Source organism: Spinacia oleracea, chromosome 3 (genome assembly GCF_020520425.1).
Source record: "Spinacia oleracea cultivar Varoflay chromosome 3, BTI_SOV_V1, whole genome shotgun sequence".
Lineage (NCBI taxonomy): Eukaryota > Viridiplantae > Streptophyta > Magnoliopsida > Caryophyllales > Amaranthaceae > Spinacia > Spinacia oleracea.
In genome coordinates this window covers 108,822,573-108,836,786 of record NC_079489.1, presented here as the reverse complement: position 1 = coordinate 108,836,786, position 14,214 = coordinate 108,822,573, and the positions used below count along the sequence as shown (strand labels likewise).

The following is a 14,214-nucleotide window of genomic DNA, read 5'->3' as shown; positions in this document are numbered from 1 at the left end:
ATTGCTTTGAGGGTGCCAAGCCTCACAATGTTGGTCTTCTACTCGCCTGCCCGAGTGATGAGACAGTATGGCTTGAAATAGGAGATCCCGGACTGTGTTGAAGAGAACCCGAAACCTGTGGCGCTGAATGCAAATCGACTTGAAGTTTGGAGGCGGTATTGGGTCGCCAAACCATTCTTGAGTATCCAGTTCCCACCTGAGTCAGTTACTCTGTCTGCGGGGTATATTGTATGTATGAGAGGCCTAAGCCAGAGGGACATTTGTTTCTCCGGACCAGCTAGAGTCCGAGGTTCTAGAGCTAGACGTCCTGCATCAACTGACTATGAGGAAGGTGACGGGAGTGTGTCCCATCCGGTGCTTGACCGTTCGGAATCCAAAGGAGGTTCGTCGTCCTCCCGTCTTGGAAGGCTTGCCAGTTCCTTCTCCCGCCGCTTGGGCAAGGGGAAGATTGATGTTTGATTGCGGGAGGAGCCAGGGGATAGTACTCAAGGTGCCAAGACTCGAGAGCATAGTCGCCCGACCCTAGATCTTTGTAGGCTAAATGTGTTTGAAATTGTATTGGAAGGAATTGTGTTTGGTATGTGTTTGGAAGATGTGTTTAGAAGATGTGTTTAGGAAGTGAAAAGGCTTTTGAACTTTGCTTCACTTGATCCTGACATTGTATTTGAATTAGCTTTGAAGGCCTTAGGGCCGAATAAAGAGTTATTGTGTTAAATTCCGCTTGAACATGCTTTGTTTTGAATTGGCATATTTGGAATAAAAACAACAACAATTTGAATTTTGAATTTTGAATTTTGATTTGATTTGATTTGATATTTAGGATGCCCTTAATTGAGGAAATTTTGAATTTTTTTTATTAAAGTGGCCGAGCCTCGAAATGAGGTTGCCTACGTGTCCCGTTAGGGAATCAGGCCGGACGTAGTTCTGACTACCTTACAAGACCTGAATTTGGGATTCTTGAATTTGAACATGGAACTTAGACAGAGAACTTCTTGAGTTGATCAAGGTTGGTAAGAGATATGAATTCTGTTCCGTCGATGTCAGTTAGTTCGACTGCTCCCCCTGAGAGGATCTTCTTGACAATGTATGGGCCTCCCCAGTTGGGTTTGAATTTTCCCCTTGGGTCCATGGTGCTTTTGCGAAGGGCTTTCAGGACAAGCTCGCCTTCCTTGATGTTTCGGGTTCTGACCCTTTTGTTGAAATGTCTGGCCACTCGGCGCTGATAGACTTGTACATGTTAAGCGGCTTGAAGCCGTCGCTCATCGAGCACGACTAGCTCGTCATATCTTGCTTGTACCCATGCAGCTTCTGGGATTTTGCTTTCGAGGACTATCCTTAGAGAAGGTATCTCCAGCTCGATAGGTTGTACTGCTTCCATTCCATAGACCAATGAGAACGGAGTTGCACCAGTTGAAGTGCGAATTGAAGTTCGATATCTCCATAATGCGAAATGCAGCTTTTGGGGCCAGTCCTTGTAATTGGTAGTCATTTTCATGATGATGGTCTTGACATTCTTGTTGGCTGCTTCGACTGCCCCATTGGTTTGTGGGCGATAAGGTGAAGAGCGATGATGTTGAATCTTGTACTCGGTGAATAGATGTTCACACTCTCCTTGAAAATGGGTTCCCTGGTCACTGATGAACTCGCGAGGAACGCCATATCTGCATATGATGTTTTCTTGTATGAACTGGGCCACTTGCTTGGAACCCAATACTTTGAATGATCTGGCCTCGACCCATTTGGTGAAATAGTCGATGGCGACCAGTATGAACTCATGACCCCCGGTGCCTGTTGGAGTGACTTTGCCGATGGCGTCGATACCCCAGGCTGAGAACGGCCACGGTGATGATTGAGAGTATAGTAATGATGGAGGAATGTGCTTCAGATTCACACACTTCTTGACATGTAGCAGTCCCGTTCGAGGGTAGTCCAATAGTATCGTGCCCTAGTGATCTTGAGGGCTAGCATCTTCCCATTCATGTGGGTGCCACAGACTCCTGCATGTATGTGGTCCATGACTCTTTGAGCTTCGTGCTTGTCAACACATTGGAGGTTAGGACCGCTAAGGGACCTTTTGTATAGAATGCCGCCTTCTGTGACGAAATTGGCTGATTGTAGTCGCATAGCCCTTCGATTCTTGCTTGAAAAGTGTGCGGGATACTCTGAATTTTGTAGATACCTTTGAATGTCTGTAAACCAAGGCTCATCTTCGTCTTGCTCGACGCTGTCAATAGCATGGACATATGCTGCTTCTTGACGGGTTTCAATTGTAAGGGGCATTTCAGCCATGCTGCTTGGAATGTTGATCATTGAAGCCAGTTTTGCCAGTGCATCGGCGAATTGGTTCTCCTCTCTTGGGAGGTATGTATAGCGAAACTCTTCTATTTGTTCAGACAGCTGCTCGAGATAGGACTGGTATGGAGCTAAACTCTCGCTTCTCACTTTCCATTTGCCGGAAATTTGATTGATGATTAGGGAGGAATCCCCGTACACTCGAAGTTTCTAGACGCCCAATGCTAAGGCGGCTTCCAGGCCCATGATACATGCTTCATATTCTGCCGCATTGTTTGTGACGTTGAATTGCAGTTTTGCTGATATAGGAATGTGCGTGCCGTCTGGGGCTACTAGAATTACTCCAACACCACATCCGTTCTGATTGGAAGCACCGTCAAAATGCATTGACCAACTGTCATCACTGGTCATTAAGATTTGCTCGTCGGGTAAGTCGTAATCTTCCTCTTCTGCCTCGATAGGACAGTCGGCTAGGAAATCTGATACTGCTGAACCCTTGATAGACTTTTGTGGAATGTATTTGAGGTCGAATTCTGCTAGCATGACCAACCATCTGGACAACCGTCCGTTGAGTGCTGGTTTCTCGAATAGATACTTGAGAGGATCCGCTTTGCTGATCACATGGACTGTATGGGAGAGCATGTAGTGCCGTAATTTCTTTGTGGCCCAAACTAAGGCGATGCTGAGTTTCTCGAGCTGAGTGTATTTGGTTTCGTACTCGATCATCTTTTTGCTTATGTAGTATACGGCGTTCTCCTTGCCTTCAATTTCCTGGGCGAGCATAGCCCCCACTGCTGAATCTGTTGTTGTGAGGTAGAGCCTGAGGGGAATCCTTGGCATTGCTGGTTTTAGTACTGGCGGGTTGCAAACGTAGCTTTTGATTGTTTCGAATGCATGCTGACAATCGTCATCCCACACTTTGGGCTCGCTTTTTTGGAGCTTTCGAAATACTGGTTCACAGATCATTGTGAGTCTTGAAATGAACCTGCTGATATATTGTAGTCTGCCGAGATAGATTTCCTTTTCATTCGTTGGTGGTTGCATCTCGAGAATTGCTTTGATTTTCGAAGGATCAACCTCTATGCCTCGAGAGCTGATAACATATCCGAGTAACTTGCCTGACGTTACCCCGAATGCGCACTTTTGAGGATTGAGCCTCACATTGTATTGTCTGAGCCTGTTGAAAAACTTTCGAAGTACAGAGGTATGCTCATGCCGTTCTTTGGATTTGACAATCATGTCGTCGACATATACCTCAATTTCCCTGTGAATCATATCGCTCATGATAGCTGTGGCTGTTCTTTGATAAGTTGCTCCTGCGTTCTTTAGTCCGAACGGCATAACTGTATAGCAATATGTGCCCCACTGAGTGATGAAGGTTGTTTTCTCTGTGTCTTCCTCTGCCATGGGAATCTGATTGTAGCCTGTATACCCGTCCGTAAAAGAGAGTAAGGCATGATTGGCGGTGTTGTCGACCAAGATGTCGATGTGAGGCAATGGAAAACCATCTTTAGGGCTGGCCCTGTTAAGATCTATGTAGTCCACACACATTCGTACTTTGCTGTCTTTCTTTGGAACTGGGACGACATTTGCGATCCATTATGGATATTTTGCTTCTCGAATAAACCCGACCTCTAACTGCTTGGAGACCTTTTCTTGAATTTTGAGGGAAACATCCGGTTTCATGCGACGGAGTTTCTGCTTGATGGGTTTTGAACCTAGAATAAGGGGAATTGTATGCTGACCGATGCTTGGATCAACCCCTGTCATATCATGATAGGACCATGCGAAGAAGTCTATATACTCTGAAAGTAGCTTGATATGATCGTCCCGCGCTGCTTGAGAAAGAGTTAAACCAATCTGAACTAGTTTTGAATCACTGTCGTTAGAAAGGTTGATTTTTTCTGTTTCCTCAATTATGGGCGTCCTGTTTTCATGATTTTTGATAGCTTTTAGAAATTCAAAGTCAGTTTCTTGTGAAACAAAGTTGTGTGGATTAGGATTTGATTTTGAATTAGGACTCGAAGAGTAAGTAAAAATTGAAGTGTTATTGAAATCAGCAATCATTACATCGACTGTTTTGACTTGAAGCTCGGCCTTTAGAGGCTCTTGATTGATGCAAGACTCTAGTTCTAGACACTTAGACTCATTGCTAGACTTGAAAATTGAAAGAAAAACTCTGGACCTGGACAAAGACACTAATCGTAAAGATAGTTCTCAGGGTATTCCCAGACATCCGCGCCATAATCGTCATAATCATCGAAGACGGGGCTGCATGCACAGACTTTTAGGACTTGGTCCCAGACTTGATTCCATGTGCTGTAAGAAAATGCGGCGAAGCTTCCCTTGCATGAAGTGTTGAGCCCTAAGAGAAACATTCTCACCATTTTTCCCTCTGACAGCTCGGGCTGAATTGTATGAGCAGAGATTGCCCATCTGTGGTAGTATTCTTGAATGCACTCATCCTTTTCCTGGCGTACAGTCGGCTTTTGCTTGATCAGAGTGTCTCGGAAGCTTGAACCTTTGAAGGTGAGGCAGGCAGGGCCATCTAGTATTTCCTCGAACCAAGGCTCTCCGAATAGTAGGTCAAAGTTAGTAGGCACATCGATTACCAGGAACTCAGCATTGTCGTAATAGGTGTCAAAGGAAAAAACCAGCTCAAGGACTCCCAAGACTTTGTATGTGACACCCTGGAGTTTGACAGTTTGTTAGGCACTCAGCATGAGATCGTACTCGGAGAACCCTAAAGCCTTCACGGTGATGAGTGGACAGATGTTCTCTTGAATGTCGGTGGTTACCCTGGGTTCGGGGATCACCCAGTTTTGAGCACTTGGAAGTAGATGGCAAAAGCTTGGAACCATAAGCTCGTAACCTGGCTTGCATATTGTGGAGATCAGATTGCATGGAAACTCCTCTTCTTCATCTTCGCAGTCGTAGGAGATGGCTTGTACAGAGGGGGTTTGCTTAGCCCCGGGTGGTAAGGGTAAAGTCTTGTTGTCGACCATGTTCTGGATCAAGTTCTTAAGCTTGTAGCAATCTTCGATGTCATGACCCTTCCCTTGATGATATTTGCAATGAGCTGTCGGATCCCAACTCTTGGATCTTTTGTCAACTGGAGGATCGGGTGTTGGTCCGATTGGTGCTATGACTTGTTTTTCGACCAGCCGATCAAATGCCTCACCGTAAGACATCCCGAGGTTTGTGAAGACTCTTTGGGGCCTGCCTTGATAGTTGCAATGGTTAGCATTGTTCTTGAAGTTGTTCGATTTTGGACCTTGAGGAGCCTCTAGGGCGTTAACCTCATGAAATTTATGTGTTGTCTCAGGTCTCTTCCCCTTCCATTTTTCAGTTTGCGGAGCTGGGGCTGCGGGTGCTTTCATCAGGTCATCCTATATGTCGACACCGATATCGTAGGTTCTCTTGAAGCTTTCTAAGCCTAGGTACTTCATGTGAGCATTGTACTTTGGAAGAAGACCGGCAATGAAATCTTGACTAATTCTCTCTCGGAGGGCCGGGTTACCATTTGGGATGCCATTTCCCTCCATCGGTTGAGGTAAGTAGTGAAGCCTTCCTGAGGCCCTTGCCTGAGAACGTCCAGTTCTCTTAGAGTGGTTTGAAGTTGAATGTTGGGTTGATATTGCTCCATGAATACTCGAGCAACTGCCTCCCATGTATTTGTTTGATGTTCCTTGAGTGAATAGTACCACTTCTGGGAGACAGGTTCTAGAGACATAGGGAATACCACTGGGTATAGCTCGAGTTCGACCCCCTTGATGGCCATTGTAGCTCTGAAATTCTTGAGATGGTACTTGGGATTATTAGTTGATTTGAACTTTGGAATGTCATTGGCGGAGAATTTGTCTGGCAGATTAGCCTTCCCCTTGAGGTTGTCCTCCATTGAGGTGTCAAAGTAGTTCTCTTGATTGGCAACCTTACTGACAAGACTCTCGATCTTCTTGGTTAAGTCATCAGTGGGCGCGCTCTGTTCTACGACACCCAATCGGTTGCTTATGCTGTCCACATTGGCACTGAGGCTGGCGAAAGCCGCTAGGAGTTGAGCGAGTTGATCGGAGGCAGACATTTGGGTTGTTTCTTGAATGGGACTGGGAGTTTGATTTGTAGGAGATGAACTGGCTGCCCGTTCGATGCCGGCTATGAGGGAAGCTAGGGCTGATGGATTTCTTTTCAACCTTTCTTCTCTTCGACGAACCCACAGGATCTTCGGACTCCTAGTTAGAACATACAAGACGATTTTAGAACTTGGACTTCCCGACACATGATATGATATGCATGCAATGAACGAGACCTAGGCTTGACTCTAAGTGTCACTCCGAAGATTCGGGTTTTTGGATTTTGTACTTCTATTCGGGATTTGCAACCCGTTGGAAATGTTTGAGAGGAGCGTTCATTCTTTTGTGAAAGTTGGCTCTTGTACTAGAACTTGGAACGTCGAAAAAGAATATTTCGATCTATTGGAAATTGGACTTATTTGAAGGGGATTTCAACCCGCTCGAGAATTTGGAAATTGGACTTGTACTAGGAAATTGAATTTTGTATTATTTCAAGGGAATTTCAACCCGTCAATATTTCAGGGGGATTTCAACCCATTGGACTTGGAGTATTTGAAGGGAATTTCAACCCGATTGAAAGGGAATTGATTTTGTATTATTTAAAGGGAATTTCAACCCGTCAAATTTTTTTGGGGAGTTTCAACCCATTGGATCTGGAATATTTGAAGGGAATTTCAACCCGCTTGAGAATTGGAATTGGTATTATTTCAGGGGAGTTTCATCCCGTTGGAAGATTGGACTTGTATTATTTTAGGGGAGTTTCAACCCGTAGAATTTGAACTTGTATTATTTCAGGGGATTTTCAACCCGTTGGAAATATTTGGAATGGGGTTTGTATTATTTTAGGGGATAATCAACCCGTCACTATTTTAGGGGAATCTCAACCCATTGGAATTGGAGTATTTGAAGGGAATTTCAACCCACTGGAATTTGTATTATTTCAGGGGATTTTCAACCCGTTGGATGGAATCTTGAACTTGTATTATTTCTGGGGAGTTTAACTCGTTGGAATTTGAATTTGACTCGAAGTTTGAATTTTGAGATGGAAAGAGACGCATTTTGTATGTAGAACATGAAGCTTCGTATTTAGAAAATCCGGCATTATGTCACCGTGGATTTGAGACTTTGAAGTTTTGAGCATAGGACTTGAAATTCGAAAGTTTGACATGGAATTTGAGGTTTGAAAGTTGGAGTTGAAAAGTTGGCATTACGCCGGTCATGAACTTGGCATTTGAACTTTGAGGTTTTGAGACTTGAAATGGGCAACTTGACTTCGATGCTTGAAGACTTGAATGTTTGAAATAGGAAATCCGGCATGACGCCATTGGATTTGTGGTTTGTGACTTTGAAGTTCGAAATTTGGACTAGGAAATTCGGCATTAAGGCGCCGTTGAGTTACATTTCAAAATTGAAGTTTTGGACTAGAAAGTTTGAATTTGAACTTGAAGCTTGAAGACTAGGAAATCCGGCATTATGACGCCGTTGAGTTGAATTTGACTCGAAAATCGAAACTTGAGTTTGGAAAATCCGGGATTATGGCGCCGTTGGATTTGGACTTGAAAATTGAGGTTATGAATTAGAAGTTTTGAACTTGAACTCGAAACTCGAAATTTGGACTGGGAAATCCGGCATTATGACGCCGTTGGATTTGAACTTTGACTTGGAAGCTTGAGGTTTTGAAGTAGGAAATCCGGCATTATGGCGTCGTTGGATTGCATTTTGAACTTGAAACTTGGAATTTGGACTCGAAAATCCGGCATTATGACGCCGTTGGATTGAATTTTGAATTTGAAACTTGGAATTTGGACTCGAAAGTCCGGCATTATGACGCCGTTGGATTGAATTTTGAATTTGAAACTTGGAATTTGGACTCGAAAGTCCGGCATTATGACGCCGTTGGATTGAATTTTGAATTTGAAACTTGGAATTTGGACTCGAAAATCTGTCATTATGACGCCGTTGGATTGAATTTTGAATTTGAAACTTGGAATTTTGACTCGAAAATCCAGCATTATGACGCCGTTGGGTTGAAATTTGACTTTGAAACTTAGAATTTGGACTCGAAAATCCGGCATTATGACGCCGTTGGATTGAATTTTGACTTTGAAACTTGGAATTTGGACTCGAAAATCCGGCATTATGACGCCGTTGGATTGAATTTGGCATTTGTGCGTGAGGCGTGTTTAAGGGTTTTGAATCAAATGGAGTGACACTCCTAAAGACCCTAAAATCGGTGATTTTGATGCATGAGGTTTGAATGATGCTCCTAGGGGTTTGGTTTCCTAGTTGGAGGCTAATTGGTTTTGGCAAGCTAGAACTCGAGGTTAGCCATTCACGCGTTTAGAGAACCGTTTGAATTTTTGCACCTCGAAGGAGTCGCCACCAAACTTTATTTAAGGTCTTGTTTGGAAAGACCGCAAATGACTCTATTTTTGGATAAGGCCTTGAATCCTTGAAACGGATGGGTGAGATCCGGGCTCGGGAACGAAAATTCTTATTCGGCGAGCTTTAGAAATATTCAAGTACGTTCGCACAACATTAGTTCGAAAATAAACCCTAAGATTAGACTATGTGGGTTTGAATTTTGGAGCAAAATAGAATTTCTAATTGTACGGTGGTAACTTTGCTTTAAATATTGATTTAAGGAACCTAAGGCCGGTTTGTCCGAAAATATCTTCGTTAAGCGTGATGTAACCTTTGTATTTTGTTGTATTTAGCATGTTGGTGATGAAAGCGATAAAGCACATAAAGCAACATCACAATACTAAATAAAGTGCGGAATTAGTAAATACAAGACCCCCTAGAAAAGGACTAGGGAGTAGGTCCACATTGCCTAGAAATGGACTAGGCAAGTAAAGATGCGGAAATGAAAGTGCGAAATTGAAATTGCGGTATTGAAATTGCGGTATTGAAAGTGTGATATTGAAAGTGCGATATTGAAAGTGCGATATTGGAAGGTGCGATATTGAAATTGCAATATTGAAAGGTGCATAATTGAAATTTGTACTTGGGCACATGATATTCGAACGCCAAGCGGCTCCTTAAAAATAAGTGCGCCCGACACGAATTCAAAGCCAAAAATCTCAACTTGGGAGAGGTTGCTCAACCCAAATATCCTAGATTTTTCATATTAAACTTGAAATTGAAAGCTTGAATATTGAAATATTTGAACTTGAAATGATTGAAATTTGAACTGGAAATGATCCTAGTTTAGGGAAATAACTATGAATAACCCTAAACATGGCAAGATCTTTAAAAATTGAAGACTTGAACTTGTATATTGAAAATGGAGTTTTGAATCTCAAAGACTAAACCTTTAAATGTTAAAAGGTGTTTATCTTTGATTACCCCATGTTTGATGGTGATTCTAGTCCAAGAGATGATTGTAAACAACTTGGAAATCCTTGAATCTTGAAAATTGTATTTTGTATTTTGAAAAAGTTTGTATTTTTTGGAAAACATGTGTGATTGTTGCAAGTGGTGGTTTTTATTGATTAAAAACACCAACTTGCTAATCATTTAGAAATCAAAGCAACATAGTATATTAGAATGAGATTCGGATTTACCTAGTTAGATTTAGGCAAGAGCTCCCAATTGCTTTGAATTTTAGGAATTTTGTATGTGTTTTTGAGGAGTTTTGAGTTGTATTTTGAGACGTAATGTCGAAATTACGACGTTGTATTGTTGTGTTCCCCCTTTTTTCGATGGAAATGACGGGTATTTATAGGAGGGAATGGTGCAAAACGCCAGCACACGCCAGCGCATGGCGCTAGGCCAGCGTAGTGCGCTGCTGACGTGGCTTGAATGCCGCCAAAGCAAGGACGGGGAATCGTCCTTGTTTCGTCTTGTAGTGTTGTACCTGTTCTACGAATAGTACTAGGTTTGGATTTTGTATTTGCTTGGAGGTTAAGGCATCGTTTAGCGTCTAAAAACAAGCCTTTCTCGGGTTTTTGAATTTCGGTTTTACGGGACGGGGCCCGGCATGCTCGGTTTTGTGGGTCGGCGCCCGAATTTGACTTCCCTTATATGATTTTGAGTGGAAAAGGCCTAGTAAAACCAATGGGATGGTCTACTAGTTGAGATTGTACTTGGAATTTGAAATTGGATTTGGAAAGTTTTATTTTGTTCCGAGTTCCGGGAGGGGAACGGCCTCGGGGTTCAGATTTTGGACCTTGGATTTTGGAGGTGTCCTTAGCAATTGGGATTTCCTCTTGGAGTTACTACAATCACCTAACAAGGATAATGGTATCGTCATCATCCCAAAGGGGAGACACAAATTAGGTGTCTACACTCCTTCTCAGTAGTAGCATAATTAACTTGAGCTTCATCTAAGGTCTTACTTGCATAGTAAATGGCATTCAAGACCTTTTCCTTTCTCTGACCCAAAACTGCCCCAACTGCGTAATCACTTGCATCACACATTATCTCGAATGAAAGATCCCATTCGGGAGAACGAATGATAGGAGCCGAAATCAGTGCCTGTTTAATCCTGTCAAAAGCCTCAAGACAAGCATCAGTAAACACAAACGGGGCATCCTTGAGGAGGAGCTGGGTCAGTGGTTTAACATTTTTAGAAAAATCCTTGATAAAGCGGCGATAAAACCCCGCATGACCAAGAAAACTTCTAACACCCTTCACATTAACTGGAGGGGCAATTGTTCAATCACTTGGACCTTAGCTCGATCCACCTAAATGCCCTTATCAGATATTAAATGCCCCAAGACCACCCCTTCAGTAACCATGAAATGACACTTTTTCCAATTCAGGACCAGATTACACTCTTCACACCTTTTCAATACTTTAGTCAAATTTAGCAAACAAGAATCAAAAGAAGTACCATAGACACTAAAGTCATCCATAAACACTTCCATGATAGACTCAATAAACTCAGAAAAGATGCTCATCATGCAACGTTGGAAAGTAGCAGGTGCATTACACAGACCAAAGGGCATCCTACGATATGCAAAGGTACCATAGGGACAGGTGAAGGTGGTCTTTTCCTGGTCGTCTGGATGTATGGGAATTTGAAAGAAACCAGAATAACCATACAGATAATAGAAAAACTTGTGACAGGCTAGCCTTTCTAACATTTGATCAATAAAGGGAATGGGAAAATGGTCTTTTTTAGTAGCCACATCTAGGCGCCTATAATCAATGCACATGCGCCAACCTGTGACTACCCTAGTTGGTATCAACCATTTTTCTCATTTCTAACCACAGTTATCCCCCCTTTCTTAGGCACAACCTGAATAGGACTCACCCACTTAGAATCAGACACAACATAGACAATACGCGCATCAAGCAATTTCATAACTTCAGCTTTCACAACATCTTGCATGAAGGGGTTCAAACTACGTTGGGGTTGAATGCATGGTTTGTGATTTTCATCTAGATGTATCCTATGCATGCAAAAGTCAGGGCTAATCATCAATACACTACCCAATGGCCTTTTTGTGTTTTTTCAACACAGTAAGAAGTTGGGACAACTGGTCTGCATCAAGTTCAGTAGTGACGATTACATGGCAAAGTTGTTCATCATCTAAAAATGCATATTTAAGGTTAGCAGGAAGAGGCTTAAGTTCGGATTTCTTTACCTCTTTAACAAGACAAATCGGCCGAACTAACCTCTTCAATTTGGTGCTCTCTGGTTCAGACCCTCCACCATCAAGAGCCAACTCTAGAGCATCCACTTCGGCACTCCAAGAACTGCTATCACCTGCAGAAGATTCACAACAAAGCACTGCCTCCAAAGGATCCCTTTCCAGAACTTGGGAGACGTTATCACGCATAATAAAATCAACTACATCAATTCGATAGCATTGTTCTTCCTCTAGCATGGGACTCTTTAAGGCACTATTCAGATTAAAAGTTACCTTATCATCCCCAACATACAAAGTCAATTTTCCACTTTTAACATCAATGACAGCCCCCGCCGTGTGAAGGAAGGGTCTACCTAAGATAATGGGAATTTGAGAGTCCTCTTGCATGTCTAGTACCACAAAGTCTACAGTTATATAGAATTTACCTACTCTAACAAGGACGTCCTCTAAAACACCTAGGGGGTATTTGACAGAACGGTCGGCCATTTGCAGAGTGATATTGGTAACCTTAAGCTCACCCATATTCAGTTTAGTACAGACTGACAAGGGCATAACAGACACACAAGCACCTAAATCACATAAAGCTTTATCAATAAACACAGTGCCAATGTTACATGGGATGGAAAAACTCCCGGGGTCTTTAAGTTTAGGTGGAGACTTATTTTGCAAATAGGCACTACATTCCTCAGTAAAGCTACAGTCTCTACCTCACAAAAAGCACATTTCCTGGTCAAAATATCTTTCATAAATTTAGCATATGCAGGAACTTGTAAAATCAATTCAGTAAAAGGAACCGTTACCTGCAAGTTTTTGACCACTTCCAAGAATTTGCCAAACTGCTTGTCTAGCTTATTCTTGAGTTGCCGGTTTGGGAAGGGGAGTACAATGGGTGGTACTTGAATATCTGTCCCCTTCTTAACCTTAGTTGTAGCCTCATTCTCACTGACTACCTTTTCAGCTTCCTTACCATCCATGACTATCTCTGGGACTTCCACACTAACCAGACCACTAGCAGACACCTCAGAATCAACCTCAACGGGCATAGAAGGACCATCATAACCCCTACCACTCCTCAATGTAATAGCATTTGCAGTTTCCCTGTTTACAGGCTGTGAAGGAAGTTGGCCGGGGGACCTCCCTGCAATAGTAGTAGCCATCTGTGCCAACTGTGTATCAATGATCTTGTTGTGAGCAGTAAGAGCATCGATTTTCGTATCCTTTTCACTTAGAGATTTTTGCATTTGTAGCATCATGTTTCTCATCTCTACTAGCATAGGGTCAGACTGTGTGGCTTGAGGTTGTGGTGGTGGAGGTGATGTGTGTTGCCTAGGGAACCCAGGTGGTCCACTAGACTGTTGGTTGTAGTTGTTCCGTGGTTGGTAGGATTGTTGTGGGGGTTAGTATGGTTGTTGTGGTGGTGGATGTTGGATTTGATGAGGGTTCTGGATATTGTTGCTTCTGTAGGATAGTAGAGGGTTGTTTTTGTAGCCCTCATTGTAAGAGTTGGAGAATGGGTTATTTTGTTTGTAGGACTGGAATGCGTTACATTGTTCAATAGAGCTCATACATTCCTGTGCATAATGACCAGACATTCCACAACTTTCACAGACAGTAGCAGATTGGGCACTCATTGCATCTACACTAACAGGTTGGGCAGATTGAGCATTTGCTGCTTGCATATTATCAAACTTATAATGTAAAGCAGTCAATTGGGCAGTTAATTGTTCTATGGAATTCAAATCATGCTTACCACCCTTGTTAGCTAGGCCTCTAGGATTCCCATACTGGGCATTATGAATTGCCATCTCCTCAATCACCTCCATGGCTCTAGATACCTCGAGTTGCATGAATCTCCCCAATGCAGCTGAATCCAAAATAAGTCTAGACTCATTACCCAGACCATTATAAAACTGTTGAATCAAAAACCAGTCATCCAAACCATGGTGCGGGCACTCACTCTGCAAGTCCTTGAATCTCTCACAGACCTCGAACAAACTCTCATCTGCTTGTTGAGAAATATAAATTATCTGACCCCTCAGACGGGCTGTCTTCTCAGGTGGGAAATATTTAACATAGAATGCAAGGGCCAAGGACTACCAATTAGTGATTTTCATAGCCGCCGGATTCAACCCGTTGATCCACAACTTTGCTTTCCCACTCAGAGAGAACGGGAAAAGTATCTCCATAGTCTGCTCCGAAGTCAATCCCTTTTGTTTGATGGTGGAACAATATTGGATGAAGGACTGAATGTG

At 42.8% G+C, this 14,214-nt stretch overlaps 1 non-coding gene across 1 annotated transcript; it reads left to right on the top strand.

The window, feature by feature from the left end:
- The first annotated feature begins 13,897 nt into the window (after window positions 1–13,897).
- On the top strand, window positions 13,898–14,004 carry LOC130471031 (small nucleolar RNA R71). Its single transcript, XR_008931726.1, has one exon. It is a non-coding gene; the product is annotated as a small nucleolar RNA R71 (small nucleolar RNA).
- Window positions 14,005–14,214: the final 210 nt, after the last annotated feature.